Source organism: Salvelinus namaycush, chromosome 30 (assembly GCF_016432855.1).
Source record: "Salvelinus namaycush isolate Seneca chromosome 30, SaNama_1.0, whole genome shotgun sequence".
Taxonomy (NCBI): Eukaryota; Metazoa; Chordata; class Actinopteri; order Salmoniformes; family Salmonidae; genus Salvelinus; species Salvelinus namaycush.
The window spans coordinates 25101754-25118660 of record NC_052336.1 but is presented as its reverse complement, the minus strand read 5'-3'; positions in this window follow the sequence as shown (position 1 = coordinate 25118660).

The following is a 16907-nucleotide window of genomic DNA, read 5'->3' as shown; positions in this document are numbered from 1 at the left end:
TTGTGGGGCCGCACAGCCCTCCATGTGCTTGCCAGAGGTAGCCTGACTGCCATTAGGTACCGAGATGAGATCCTCAGTGCCTTTGTGAGACCATATGCTGACACATGCACATTTGTGGCCTGCTGGAGGTCATTTTGCAGGGCTCTGGCAGTGCTCCTCCTTGCACAAAGGCGGAGGTAGCGGTCCTGCTGCTGGGTTGTTGCCCTCCTACGGCCTCCTCCACGTCTCCTGATGTACTGGCCTGTCTCCTGGTAGCGCCTCCATGCTCTGGACACTACGCTGACAGACACAGCAAACCTTCTTGCCACAGCTCGCAATGATGTGCCATCCTGGATGAGCTGCACTACCTGAGCCACTTGTGTGGGTTGTAGACTCCGTCTCATGCTACCACTAGAGTGAAAGCACCGCAAGCATTCAAAAGTGACCAAAACATCAGCCAGGAAGCATAGGAACTGAGAAGTGGTCTGTGGTCACCACCTGCAGAACCACTCCTTTATTGGGGGTGTCTTGCTAATTGCCTATAATTTCCACCTTTTGTCTATTCCATTTGCACAACAGCATGTGAAATTTATTGTCAATCAGTGTTGCTTCCTAAGTGGACAGTTTGATTTCACAGAAGTGTGATTGACTTGGAGTTACATTGTGTTGTTTAAGTGTTCCCTTTATTTTTTTGAGCAGTGTATATATATATCAAAGAAAAATATCTCAAATTAATATGCAACCATTTAAACAGCTGCATTAGCATGAGAAGCAAAACCGTATTTTACTTACTGATCTAAATGAATATTTTCCTTTCAAAAATCTTTCTTGCACCCTGGAAACAAAACTGCTCACTCAGACACCTCATCCATTCCACTCGTTCACTCTCCCAGTCAATTTCTGCAACAATCTCATTCAAATTGTTATACTTGGACTTCGATTTAGTTTTTCCACTCCTAGTAGCCATGTTGTACTTTTTCAGTTTTGAGAAAAGTTTGTAGAAGAAAGCAAAACACTGCGTAACGTAAACTTCCCTGTGTCCTGTTGATATTCAGTCGAGAATGAATCCTGTTGCGCATAGCTCTTGCATAATGGCCATTTGTCCTACAAAGGGCGATCACATACTCATGGAAAGCCCAGCTTATTGGCTATTTGGCTAGCTATGTTTCAAAACTATAGGTGGTCATTGGACCAAGACACTGTCAATCAGGTGAACACAGCCTGTCTCATTGGTGCGTAATGATGGCTGACCTTCATGGGCTAATTGACGTGTTGTGTATCCAATACATAATTTAGAATGATGAAACAAAGTTTCGTTGCCTTCTAGAGTAGCTGAGAATTGCACAGAAACCAAACTTGACCAGGATAAAAAAAGGTTTAGCTGATTAGATTTCATAAGTTGTTTTAATGCAAGTTGAAAGATACAGAATTAATGCGAAACACTGTATACAAAATGGATTGTGTAAGGATATAAAAATGGATTTTATAAAACAAAACTATGCTAAATTTTTTCTCTGGGACCCTCAGGGTGACAAATCAGAGCAAGATTACTGAATGTAAGTACATTTACTGTCAGAGGTGAATGTATCAAACCAGTTGCCTTGATAAAAGTGTTTTGTTGTTGTGCATTATGCTCAAACAATACCATGGTATTTTTTCGCTATAATAGCTACGGTAAATTGGACACTGCAGTTAGATTAACAATAATTTATGCTTTGTGACAATATAAATCATGTCTATGTCCCGGAAAGTTGGCTATTGTTAACAACAACATTCTAGTCAAATATTGCATATTGAAGGGCCTCCTTATTGGTGCAACGGTCTAAGGCACTGATCAGTGCTAGAGGCGTCACTACAGATCTGAGTTTGATCCCGGGCGGTGTCGCAACCGGCCACGACCGGGAAACCCATGAGGCGGCGCACAAATTGGCCCAGCATCATCCAGGTTAGGGGAGGGTTTTGCCGGCTGGGGTGTCCTTCTCGCATCGCACTCTAGCGACTCCTTCTGGTGGCCGGGTGCATGATTTCTGGCTTCGGTTACCAGCTGTACGGTGTTTCCTCCGATACATTGGTGCGGCTGGCTTCAGGGTTAAGTGAGCAGTGTGTCAAGAAGCAGAGCGGCTTGGCGGGGTCGAGTTTCGGGGGATGCATCGATCTCGACCTATGCCTCTCCCGAGTCGCACGGGAGTTGCAGTGATGGGACAAGACTGTAACTAACAATTGGATATCACGAAATTGGGGAAAAAAAGGGGTAAAAAGTAAAACACTGATCCAGTAGAGGTTAACCGATCATCAAGCCCATCCCCAACACCCAAGAGACTAATGAAGGTAACAGGCACTTGTGTTGCCCCTAATGTACAATTGGAAATTGTCATAAAATTGCCATCTCGTAACTTCACCATTTTAATAACGCCTGGGCAGCGAGTAATCCACTTTAGTTTGGAATGTGATTTCATTAGAAAGTCTTGGAAATCACCTTGACTTTGGGCTAGTGTACATGAGACCATCAATGGTTCATGTAGAGCATGAGTAATCAACCTTACAAGCTCGTTTTTTTCCCTTTTTTGCTTTGTTTTTCAAACCAAAAATGTACAGGTGCCTTAGCCTGACAAAGACCTCCAGGTCAAAACATTGCAGAATTAACTGCGGTAGCATTAACCCATCAGAGTCTAAGCTCTTTCTAAGCCAGAGGAGGGGAGGGGGTTCTACTATATGGAATTGTTTTAAGAAGGTCATACCAAGTATCATTTAGCTATTTGATTTTAAATTTTAAGACCCCTTGAAGAATCGCAAAAATATATAAACTAATTATTTGATGAAAACATTTTTGGGGTCTTACTTATATTAGCACATACAAAAGCATTGAATAACAGATTCACTACATGGAACAACAGATGGTCCCCACAAATATCAAAAGGAAGTTTGTTCTGAAGTGTCTCTCCTATATCTGAGAGATTTTTTTGAACAGTCTCCATATATGCTTCCATTTATTTGTTCAACTGGTACCGGGGGACCTCACATTAGCAAAAAAGAATTGTTTGGACGCTACAGACAGAAGTTGGCTGATCTGCTGTACCAACTTCAGATGAGTTTCCTGACAGTTCTCCTGCTGTAAAACGGAGAACAGTATGATGTTCGTGAGAGTCTCATCTTTCCATAGAGGGGTCATAATAGTTTGTAGGCCAAACCGTTCGAATGCTACAGACAATTTTGTGAGAAGACCAATTTTCAGGATGTCTCATGGTCTGACAAACACAGCTCTAGCTCTGTTACCCTTCACCACAGATGCGGAAGTGCGACATAAGCGGATGCGGTGAATCGAGACACATCCAATGCAAAAAAAAAACTGGTACCTCTAGCTTAAACTGATGGATTTTTATGGGGATTTTTATATTATGCTAATTTGATTTTCACTGGGTGTATCAGTGTGTGGGTATCTATCTTTTTTTCTGACTTTCTTTCAGATTTTACACACATAAACCTTGATGATGACAGAGATGCTGTGACATATCTTAGTTTGCCTACTGGAGGTCTTTGACATGCCTGTTAACCTATCTACTTTCAAGACAGCTTTTTTTGAGGGAATTATTCATTACTGTAAGAACCATTAGCTTTTGATGAATAGCACCTTTTTAGATGTTGTGATTAATTTATGATCAAATCCCCAAGGCTTTGGTGGAGCACTTTGTGCAGATAATCACTTATTTTTAGACAGCTCAGGGCAGGCTTTTTTTAACTTCACATGGAAAGAATTAAGACATTCACGCTGTCAGCTGCTGTTTTACAATCCTTCAAATGTGCACTCCTAAACCTTCTCTTTATTTGCAGTCTGGTTGGTTCTGTGACTTGTCCGGGTCTTTGAGGGGACGGACATACACAAGTATTGTGATGAAGCAGTGCATGTGGCATGTCCACTGAAATTACTGGCCTTGACATGATCCACTTCAATGGAAATGACGCATTGATGAATTTCAACTGTTGCAGTCATTTCTTTCAGCTTCTACTTCTCTCTGATTTACCATGTGTTTGTAGAATTATCCATCCCACGCTCTCGTTCTCTCTCTGTCTCAGCGGAGACAATTAAAGTGTGACAGCCCTTCATTTAAGAAGTGCTGTTTTACCTTGTAGGGATGAACACGGGCATTCTAATTATCGGCGGACGACACCAGGCTTCCTCCCTGTTTTAGTTCTTCTCCAATGCGACCTGATGTACCTGACAGCCGAGAAACACCAGACCTAAAATTACAGGGATTAATGTTTCCAAGACTAAACACTTCAAATAGGCCTCTGATGTGAATGCCATGCAGGGAAGCAGCCATGCAGAAGACAAAAATCCACTTACACTCCTTTCTCTCCCATTATCCACTCCTTAAACCCCTGCATCTGCATGTTCCAGGAAGCCTGCTTGATGAATACATTCTTACTGTTTCAAGTTAACACAATTTTCAGCATATGTAATGGATGTGGTGTGCAATGCAATCCAATGGCAATTCAGACATGTCAGCTCCTTTCCTTACTTGTCTACACTCTTAGAAAAAAGGTGCTATCTGGAACCAAAAGGGTCCTTAGGCTGTCCCCAAAGGTGAGCCCTTTGAAGAACCCTTTTGGTTCCATGTAGAACTCTTTCCACAGAGGGTTCTACATGGAACACAAAAGGGTTCTACCTGGAACCAAACGGGTTCTACCTAGAAATGTACTGATTTGCAACACTGACCTCCCTGAGATCTATCAAAACGCTTTGCCTGTGGGCTCTGTGTTAAAATGGACTTCTTATCTCTATGAATTATAATGGCTATTTCAGACTCATTTACCTTAAAATGGATCAGGGAGATCCAGAGTGACCACTTGTTGGACTTCAGAAGCCGACCTCAAGTAAATCCACTGAAATGAGGGATAAAACATGATGATTATTGGGCCTGCTCCCAGGGAGATACTGCAGTTAATGAACTTGAAAGCTTGAAAGGCTCGAAAAAATGGCCAAGGATTTGCAACATTCACAGCAATTCTGCAAGCAGATAACGTACAGTGGCAAGAAAAAGTATGTGGACCCTTTGGAATTACCTGGACTTCTGTATAAATTGGTCATCAAATTTGATCTGATCTTCATCTAAGTCACAACAATAGACAAACACAGTCTGCTTCAACTAATAACACACAAACAATTATACGGTTTTGTCTTTATTGAACACACTGTGTAAACATTCACAGTGCAGGGTGGGAAAAGTATTTGAAACCCTGGATTTAATAACTGGTTGACCCTCCTTAGGCAGCAATAAACTCAACCAAACGTTTTCTGTAGTTGTGGATCAGACCTGCACAACGGTCAGGAGGAATTTCGGACCATTCCTCTTTACAAAACTGTTTCAGTTCAGCAATATTCTTGGGATGTCTGGTGTGAACCTCTCTCTTGAGGTCATGCCACAGCATCTCAATCGGGTTGAGGTCAGGACTCTGACTGGGCCACTCCAGAAGGCGTATTTTCTTCTGTTGAAGCCATTCTGTTGTTGATTTACTTCTGTGTTTTGGGTTGTTGTCCTGTTGCATGACCCAACTTCTGTTGAGCTTCAATTGGCGGACAGATAGCCTTACATTCTCCTGCAAAATGTCTTGATAAACTTGGGAATACATTTTTCCGTCGATGATAGCAAGCTGTCCAGGCCCTGAGGCAGCAAATCAGCCCCAAACCATGATGCTCCCTTCACCATGCTTCACAGTTGGGATGAGGTTTTGATGTTGGTGTGCTGTGCCTTTTTTTCTCCACACATAGTGTTGTGTGTTCCTTCCAAACAACTGAACTTTAGTTTCATCTGTCCTCAGAATATTTTGCCAGTAGCGCTGTGGAACATCCAGTTGTTCTTTTGCGAACTTCAGACATGCAGCATTTTTGGGGGGGACAGCAGTGGCTTCTTCCTTGGTGTCTTCCCATGAACACCATTCTTGTTTAGTGTTCTATGTATCGTAGACTCGTCAAAAGAGTCTTTAGCTGACACTCTAGGATTTTTCTTAACCTCATTGAGCATTCTGCACTGTGCTCTTGCAGTCATCTTTGCAGGCCGGCCACTCCTAGGGAGAGTAGCAACAGTGCTGAACTTTATCCATTTATAGACAATTCGTCTTACCGTGGACTGATGAACATAAAGGATTTTAGAGATACTTTTGTAACCCTTTCCAGCTTTATGCAAGTCAACAATTCTTAATCTTGGGTCTTCTGAGATCTATTTTGTTAGAGGCATGGTTCACATCAGGGAATGCCTCTTGTGAATAGCACACTCAAATTTTCCTTTGAACCAAAAGATCTTGAATGTGTACATTGAAATCCAAGTAAGGCAGATCAATGAGAAAGAGTTTGTTTGAGGTCAGCGTTTCTCTGACATTTTAGCACAGCATTTTTGTCTTTGGTGGAAGAAAGCCAAACCCTTTTGTTCTCAACAATCATAAAGTAAGAGGCCTCCCGGGTGGCGCAGTGGGCTAGGGCACTGCATCGCAGCGCTAGCTGTGCCACCAGAGACTCTGGGTTCGCGCCCAGGCTCTGTCGCCCGGCCGCGACCGGGAGGCCCGTGGGGTGACGCACAATTGGCCTAGCGTCGTCTGGGTTAGGGAGGGTTTGGCCGGAAGGGATATCCTTGTCTCATCGCGCACCAGTGACTCCTGTGGCGGGCTGGGCGCAGTGCGCGCAACCAAGGTAGCTAGGTGCACGGTGTTTCCTCCGACATATTGGTGCGGCTGGCTTCCGGGTTGGAGGCACACTGTGTTAAGAAGCAGTGCGGCTTGGTTGGGTTGGGTTGTGTTTCGGGGGACGCATGGCTTTCGACCTTCGTCTCTCCCGAGCATGTAGTGATGAGACAAGATAGTAATTACTAACAATTGGATACCACGAAAAGGGGGTAAAATGTCAAAAGAAGGAGAATTTTTAAAAATATCATAAAGTAAGAGTAAGCCAAATTACCATGGTTCCCTCTTCCCTCATCCAGACTTTCCACATTGTCCAAGGTTATCTCTCCCATTGATTCTTATCATCTACTTGTCAATTGATCTATTACCGCTGCACCCCATCTGCTTAATGCTATGTTGATTAATTATTGTCACCCAGAGTGGGGACTGTGAGGATTAGAGGAAGGGTGACAGCAAGAAGAGTTATCTCTGTTTTTCAATGTCTTAGCACATTGAGTAATCACAATTTCTGATTCAACCAAAAGGTGTTTGAGTGCCACAACCCAGTAGACATGGATCTTGTTTACTGTAGGTGACGACCAAACAGTTTAACCATCAACGAATATCACAATATAGGCCATGCACACAAAAACAACTACAGTGACTTGTAAAATCCTCTCAGGTTAATGTATCTCATTTGTTTGTGCTTAGAACATCACATGACTCCAACAACATGTGACCTGGCAGGTGTCTACTGAGAGATGCTTCCACTGAACAGCTTTCATGCATACATTTTTTCATCTTTGTTTAAAAAATATATATTTCTCATACCATTCGATATCATTCTGAGGCATCAGATAATTAGTGAGATGGAAATGAAATTCCCAAATCCAATTTGCATTACCATGACAAGCTTCATTGATACTATGATATGCTTTATTCCCTGGTAGGGGAGAGATGCTCTTCTACTTCCTGTACAGTTTTTATCCCCTGTTGCTCTTCGTCCTGCATTTACATTTTCTAATTTATTTTCCATTGTCACTTGGGTTGCAGTTCGAAGTTTTGTCAGAAGGTTAGTCTTTTGACAGTTCTATCAGTCAGCTTTTCTGATGCATATTTGTTTTGGCAGGGAAATACCCTGTGGATGTGAATGAATCAACGTTTTAACATTGGATTAATGTTGCTGAACATCTTTTCAGCTGCTGATGCCTGGAGAAGGCATTTCTTCGCGTAAGCAATATGGTTTTATTTGTGCAGGCAGGTGATTTAAAACTATTAATCAAGAACGCATTGAAGTTCTTACTTATTCATTCCACAATTTAGAAAATAGGTTTTGTAAATAGACAAATCTGACATTTTGGAATAATTTGCCTCGGTGTAACAAAATACTAAGTGTTTTCCTCTATTTCAAACTTTAGTAAAACCTGATATGGTTTAGAGTGCAAATAGAGTGCAAGGAAACCAAGATGCTTATTTTGCCATGTATTTAATCCTTAATAGTCAATTGATGCACTCGTGCATCAATCAAATTGACATAATACAAAAATCCCCATCAAAATCTGTCTGTTTAAGCTATTGATATCTGTTTCTTTGTATGGGCTGTGTCTCAATCCACCACATCCACCTACAGAATGTCAGCCTTCTGCAAAAAGTGGCAGAGCTACAGCATTGTTTGTCAGACAATATGTCTTCTCCTGAAAACGTCTGTAGCGTTCCGAACGGTTTTACAAACCAATATGACCACTCTATAGAAAGATGTGACCCTCACGAACACGATGGTGTTCTCCATTTTGCTCTGCGATCCCCACAAGTGTCATGGGTCTCATATTACGTTGGTACCGTCGATGTGCCAACTTCTGTCTGTAGTGTCTGAACCGTTTGCGCTACAAACTCATATGACTCCCCTATGGAAAGGGGAGACTCTCTTGAATCACAATGTTTTTTTCCATTTTTCTTCACGACCCCCACAACTGTACTCATCTGTAGGTAACTCGGTACTGTTTAAAAAAATGTATGGAAGTAGTTTTGAGCCCCCCAAAAAATATATATACACTGAGTATACCCCTCTCCCCCCTCAGAACAGACTCAATTCATCAGGGGATGAACTCTACAAGGTGTCGAAAGTGCTCCACATGCTGGCTCATGTTGACTCCAATGGTTCCCGTAGTTGTGTCAAGTTGTTTTGTATACTCAGTGTATTTCCTGAGCATTCTTATATCTTCTAGACACTTCTTAACCTTATTCCGTATGATCTTTTTTTTTATGGGTTTCTATGAGCTATAGTAGTAAATGCCAAATTCAATATTTTATCAAATGTTGTTATTTTTTATATATATACCTACAGGGGTCCAAACATTCTAAATCAAACAGCTAAATGATCCACAGTATGACCATCTTAAAACAATTCCATATATTAGCTTAGTATAACCCCCGAACCCCCAAAGGCTTAGACTTTTAGGGGTTAACTGTGATACCAGTAAGTAAATCAAGGCCAGGTTAACAATGGAAAAAAACCTGAATGGATTCAGACTACCACATGGTAAACCAAAGGCTGTAGAACCTTTCAGTCTTAAGGTCTGTGAGAGAAATACATTGTTCTCCAGTTCACTGTGCATTGTCACTCAGTCACACAGAAAGGGTTTAAACATAGAAATCTCCAACATCGGCCCACTAACAACCTTGTTGAAAAGAGAGGAGGGCATCATGCAGTGAGTCTAGCTTTTTCACACATTAATGCTGAGCCTAGAAAGAGAGAGGAAACATTAGGACTTCAGCAGTGAATATTCCACAGATATTTTGCTGAACGCAGACACAATCTTTCTTCTGATGTAGTGATGGCTCTGATAAACGACCCATGTGAAAACCTGGAATGATAACAAATCCAGAAATACCCTCCCTCTTGGCCTTGCAGATCTGGTATCATCATGTAGACCTTCGGGTTCTATATGTTCCTTTAAAGAATGAGTTAATGGAGACAGATTACTTCAGGATCTCAACTCTGGCCAATGTTTTATTTATGCATATGAGGAAGGCATTGCCTTTACCTCTCAGCTAATTACAGTATTTATCTCTCCGTTCTATGTTCAACCCTCATTGAACCATGCAAAGGCTCAAATGATGATTAATGGAATTAATTACAGTATCATTTGGGGTCTATAAGGTTTTTTTATGTGTGTGTATATGCTTTTTATCAAGCATGGCAGCACTTATTTATTATTAGGTTGGTATGGGTTATGTATCAATTGACTCAATTGATTTATTCTGTGTTTGAACAAAATATAATACTCAAACATATAATTACAGGGGTATAGTGAGAACTGAAAGATCTGGGGTGATTGTTGACATAGGTAGGTCTTTAGGACAACTGAATGATGAATCGGAGCAATGTTCATTGTCGGTTTGCGAGTTTTTCCCAAAGCACCTCGTAAAACAAACATTCACTAATTGTTAGAGCGGAGAGTTTGAATCATGAAATAATTCATAGGCTGTTATCACGACTCTTGGAACAGTTTTCTGTATCTAACTTTCTACATTTCTTCTTTCATTTTCCTGAAGTGGCAACCTGTCACGATCGTCTTGACTTGGAAGAGAGGACCAAAACGCAGCGTGTGAAAAATACATTCTCTTTTATTAGAGAGACGAACGAAACAAAACAACAAACTGACGACCGTGAAGCTATATAAACAAATGGTGCTGACACTGACCACTACACAATGACATAGACAATTACCCACAAACGCATAATGCCTATGGCTGCCTTAAATATGGCTCCCAATCAGAGACAAATGAAAGACAGCTGTCTCTGATTGAGAACCACTCAGGCAACCATAGACATACCTAGACACATTCACTAAACACAACCCCATACACTAAACCCAACACCCCCTTTACCATATAACCACCCAAGACGAGACAAAACACAAACATTCCCCATGTCACACCCTGACCTAACTAAAATAATAAAGAAAACAAAGAATACTAAGGCCAGGGCGTGACACAACCCCTCATCATATACAGTTAAAGAATTGAAGTTTCAGCCAGTGTAGAGATTATGATCCATCCAGCACTGTCATTGAGCCCTACTTTAATGGAAACCATCTCAAAACCAGCTCCATTCAGGAATATTTTAAAAGTTGAACAGGGACCGACAAGCAATTTCACTTCTGCATGTGGCTTGCAAGTGTTAAATTACTTAGCCTTGACTTAGACAGGTCAAATACCCATTGAAGTATTTTCTTATTAGATCGACAAAGAATGTTGTGTTGCGGACACCAGGTCAGTTTCTAATGCTCGTGGCCATGTTGCATAAGACTTTTCTATTCAAATGCAGCAGTTGGAATTACTTGTATTAGTTGCTGTTGGAACTTGTAATTATTGTCGTAATTACTGTTACAGCTACAATGGGCTTTACTGTAAGCTACACATTGATGTCACTGAGACAAAATATGTATGTGATGAATTGATGACACCTTTCTGACTGAAAGGTGAATGCCTTTTGGAGTAATTAGACAATGAGCAAATCACAACAGCTATGATCATCAAATACCCAATGGAAGTTATTTTAATAAACTGATAATCCAGTGGGTTATACAGTATGCATTTTTCCTTGTTGCTGCATTATTGACTGAAGAACGGGATGCAGGCCAGTCTTTACACCTCACCCAAACCACTAAGCCATGTTGAATTTCACCTTTGAGCTGGTGGCATGGTCGCACAAGCATATGGATGCACTCTTCTTCTTCTATCCAAGAACTCGCTCCTCTCTCCTCACCCAAATGTACTTATTTCCTGTAGAAAAAGAGAATGTAGGGGCAAGGGAATTTTTAGAGAGAGGAAAGGATTTCTGGCTTTCCCAGTGGTACCGCGGCAAACACTTCCCCTGCAAGCTCTCTCCTGCTTGTCATATATGGTTTCAGAGAGCTAACCTTGCTTTGCGCTCCAAGGGAGCTTCAGGCAAGTGTCACTTTAAGTTACATGGGCTGCGAAATACCAGGAGCCAAGCTAACGTTCACTGATCTATGAGAAATCAAGTCAAGTGCCGGTGTCTTCCACCGTCCTCGTAATCCTTAGGATTGGAGAGTCGACCCCGTGATTGAGGCAGTCCACAAACATCTCCATAATGAGCAAGCCACCATTTGAACCATCTGGTTCAGGCAGAGTGACACAGAAACAAAAACTGTATATTGACAATGAAACACAGAGCCTTGATGGACCTGGCTTTGATAAGGAAAAGGGCCTAGTATAGATGCATTGGAAAAACAACCATTCCTTTCAAATACAAATATGCGTCTATGCCTCTGTTTGCTCTTTGCCCATGCAATGAAAGGACAGTAACCTGTTTCAGAGTCCTTTAGATTGCATTATTTACTCGGCATATATTGCTTGGTGGAGTTACTGGTACCTGAGTCCGTGAGCTACACCTAGTGGCAAAGGTCTCGACTGGACAGATTATGAGAAGACATTAATGTGATGGCCAGTCTGGACTGAAGGACATGGTACTACTATCCTATTTGTGATCAAATAAGTTGTGTGTTGCAGCAGACGTAGTTGGGGAGGAATGAAGACGAAATACATCATATGCAAGTTCATAAACACAGAGAACACATCTGAAGAATGAGGGCACATTGGTAGTGGAGAAGTGTTATAAGTAAGAAGCCCGAACAAGGTTTATGTGGACAATGCATGTTATGTAAACAAGTACGGCTGTCACTGTATCTAAGAGACAGTGTCTGCCTGCACCTCTACATGTTAATATCTTCTATTCCGGAGTGTCAAGTCTTGTCCAAATGCATCAGTGTGATATCTGCATGTGGCTTTTGTCGTGGTGCATCGTCAGAGAGAGCAGCGTGCTGTAATAACTCCTCAGGATCAGAGGATCAGGTCACAGGTGTGCACTGCACACATGAAAAGGCCCAGCCATCATTAGCACAGGAGGTTCAACCCTGTGGGTAAAAGGCTCTCCCCTCACACCCCAAATGAGTGTCAATCAATGGCAGCATTAGGTGGAGGTGTGAAAACACTCACTGTGTTTGTGTGATTGAGAAAGGGGAATTCAGAAATAAGGTACAGTACTAGAGAGAGGGAAAATGACGTCCTTTCATCATCCGATTTTATGACATTTAACATTTTCAGAAATGACACCATGCTACTGTAGCAATCGACAGAAGAAACAAATTGTGAAGTAACACGTGGGTGATGAATGATTGCTTCTCAATTACATTTGATTCTTTCATTTTACTTCTCAAAACACCTTTGATCTGTATTTTATATCCGAGTTGGGCATGATTACCTTCTCATCTATATGTATGATGGTGGTGGTTGTGCTGTGGAGGTAAGGGATCAAATATTTTTTGTGCCAAAGAATTGCCTACCCTCAAATCAATGGCTGGTCTATTGAAACCTGGCTGGCAGCCATTAAGTCAGGCTACACAGTGTGACAAGTGCTGGGCTCTAAATGATGGAGGGTGAGGTGGCTCGATTGATTTCCATGGAAAATGTCACTTCAGAGCTGGAAACGTCTAGGTGAGTTCTCTGTTTTGAAGAACCAAAGTTTGCATAAAGGCACGATAAGAGCCAGGGTGTATGGTCATACAGATTACACCAAGAGCAGTCTAGCACTCAAAAAACGTTCACAGCAGTAAATGACATCAAGCTATTAAATTACAATAATCTCATACTGTATTTGATCCAGTTTGCTACAGCAGGAAATTAATCCTGCAGCAACAGGAAATGTGAATTATTATGTGGATTATAATTAATGACATTTTTTTTAAGGAAATGTATTTAAACCTCAAATATACTACACGTTCCACATGTAGTTCTCATGCAACAGGGTGATCAAATTAAGATCCGACATCTACATAGTCACAGCCGTGTATATGCCCCCCAAGCAGATACCTCGACGGCCCTGAAAGAACTTCACTGGACTCTATGTAAACTGGAAACCATATATCCTGAGGCGGCATTTATTGTAGCTGCGGATTTTAACAAAGCTAATCTGAGAACAAGGCTTCCTAAATTCTATCAGCATATCGAATGCGTGACACGAGCTGGTAGCATTCTGGATCATTGCTACTCTAACTTCCGCGATGCATACAAAGCCCTCCCCCAGCCTCCCTTCGGCAAATCTGACCATGACTCCATTTTGTTGTCCCAGCCTACAGACAGAAACTAAAACAGGAAATGCCCATGCTTAGGTCTATCCAATGCTGATCTGTCCAATTGGATTCCATGCTTCAAGATTGCAATGATCACGTGGACTAGGATATGTTCCGGGTAGCCTCAGACAATAACATTGACGTATACGCTGACTCAGTGAGCGAGTTTATTAGCAAGTGCATCGGTGAAGTTGCACACACTGTGACTATTACAACCTTCCCTAACCAAAAACAGTGGATTGATGGCAGTATTCGGGCAAAACTGAAAGCGTGAACCACCGCTTTTAGTCATGGCTAGTTCACTGGAAACATGACTGAATACAAACAGTGTAGCTCTTCCCTCTGCAAAGCAATCAAACAAGCAAAGCGTTAGTATAGAGACAGAGTAGAGTTGCAATTCAACGGCTCAAACACGGGACGTATGTGGCAGGGTCTACAGTCAATCACGGATTACATAAATAAAACCAGCCCCGTTGCTGACATCGACGTCTTGCTCCCAGACAAATTAAACAACTTCTTTGCTCGCTTTGAGGACAATACAGTGCCACTGCCAGGGCCCGCTATCAAAGCCTGTGGGCTCTCCTTCACCGTGGCCAACGTGAGTAAAACATTTAAACGTGTTAACCCTCGCAAGGCTGCCGGCCCAGAAAGTATCCCTAGCCGCGTCCTCAGAGCATGCGCAGACCAGCTGGCTGGTGTGTTTACGGACATATTCAATCAATCCCTATCCCAGTCTGCTGTGTGCACATGCTTCAAGATGGCCACCATTGTTCCTGTTCCCAAGAAAGCTAAGGTAACTGAACTAAATGACTATCGCCCCATAGCACTCACTTCTGTCATCATGAAGTGCTTTGAGAGACTAGTCAAGGATCATATCACCTCCACCCTACCTGATACCGTAGACCCACTAAAATTTGTTTACCGCCCCAATAGGTCCACAGACGACGCAATCGCAATCACACTGCACACTGCCCTATCCCATCTGGGCAAGAGGAATGCCTATGTAAGAATGCTGTTCATTGACTACAGCTCAGCATTCAACACCATAGTACCCTCCAAACTCGTCACTAAGCTTGAGATCCTGGGTCTTGACCCCGCCCTGTGCAACTGGGTCCTTGACTTTCTGACAGGCCACCCACAGGTGGTGAGGGTAGGAAACAACATCTCCGACCCGCTGAGCCTCAACACTGGGGCCCCACAAGGGTGCGTTCTCAGCCCTCTCCTGTACTCCCTGTTCACCTATGACTGTGTGGCCATGCGCGCCTCCAACTCAATCATCAAGTTTGCAGACGACACTACAGTGGTAGGCTTGATTACCAACAACGACGAGACGGACTACAGGGACGAGGTGAGGGCCATCGGAGTGTGGTGTCAGGAAAACAACCTCTCACTGAATGTCAACAAAACACAGGTGATGGATCGTGGACTTCAGGGAACAGCAGAGGGAGCATCCCCCCATCCATGTCGGCGGGTCAGTAGTGGAGAAGGTGGAAAGTTTTAAGTTCCTTGGCATACACATCACGGACAAACTGAAATGGTCCACCCACACAGACAGTGTGGTGAAGAAGGCGCAACAGTGCCTCTTCAACCTCAGGAGGCTGAAGAAATTTGGCTTGTCACCTAAGACACTCACAAACTTTTAGAGATGCTAAATCGTGAGCATTCTGTCGGGCTGTATCACCGCCTGGTATGGCAACTACTCTGCCCACAACCGTAAGGCTCTCCAGAGGGTAGTGTGGTCTGCACAACGCATCACCGGGGGCAAACTACCTGCCTTCCAGGACACCTACACCACCCAATGTCACAGGAAGGCCAAAAAGATAATCAAGGCCAACAACCACCCGAGCCACTGCCTGTTCACCCCTCTATCATCCAGAAGGCAAGATCAGTACAGGTGCATAAAAGCTGTGAATGAGAGACCAAAAAACAGATTCTATCTCAAGGCCATCAGACTGTTAAACAGCCATCACTAACACAGAGTGGCTGCTGCCAACATACAGACTCAAATCTCTGGCCACTTTAATACGTTTAATAAATTGATTTAATGGTATCACTAGTCACTTTAAATAACGACAATTTAATAATGTCTACATATCCTACATTACTCATCTCATATGTATATACTGTATTCTATACCATCTACTGCATCTTGCCTATGCCGCACGGCCATCGCTCATCCATATATTTATATGTACATATTCTTATTCATCCCTTTACATCTGTGTGTATAAGGTAGTCGTTGTGAATTTGTTAGTTTACTTGTAAGTTATTACTGCATTGTCGGAACTAGAAGCACAAGCATTTCGCTACAATCGCAATAACATCTGCTAACCAAGTGTATGTGACCAATAAAATCTTATTTGATTTGATAAAAGGCCACTCTAAAATGTGTAGTTTTGTCACACAACACAATGCCACAGATGTTTCACGTTTTGAGGGAGCGTACAATTGTCATGATGGCTTCAGGAATGTCAACCAGAGCTGTTGCCAGAGAATTACATTTTCATTTGTCTACCATAAGCCGCCTCCAATGTCATATTAGATAATTTATCAGTACGTCCAACTGGCCTCACAACCGCAGACCACGTGTAACCACGCCAGCCCAGGAACACAACATCCGGCTGGTTCACCTAAAGGATCATCTAGAGGGGAAGTGGGTGTAAGGGGTGCTGAGCAGTATTTCTGTCTGTAATAAAGCTCTTTTGTTGGTAAAAACTAATTCTGAGTGGCTGGGCCTGGGTACCCAGTGGGGGGGGCTGGCTCCCAAGTGGGTGAGCCTATGCACATTAATGGTGAGCCTAGAAAGAGAGAGGAAACATTAGGACTTCAGCAGTGAATATTCAACAGATTTTTGGCTGAACGCAGACACAATCTTTCTTCTTATGTAATGACCCATGTGACAACCTGGAATGATAAAAAAAAATCATGCCCAGTCATGTGAAATACATAGATTAGGGCCTAATGAATTCATTTAAATTGACTTTTTTCCTTTTATGAACTGTGACTCAACAAAATCTTTGAAATAGTTGCATGTTGTGTTCATATTCTTGTTCGGTATACAATAAACCTTGGGCTTCACATGGATAGATTCTATCACGTTTCAAGGTAAGACCCAGATGC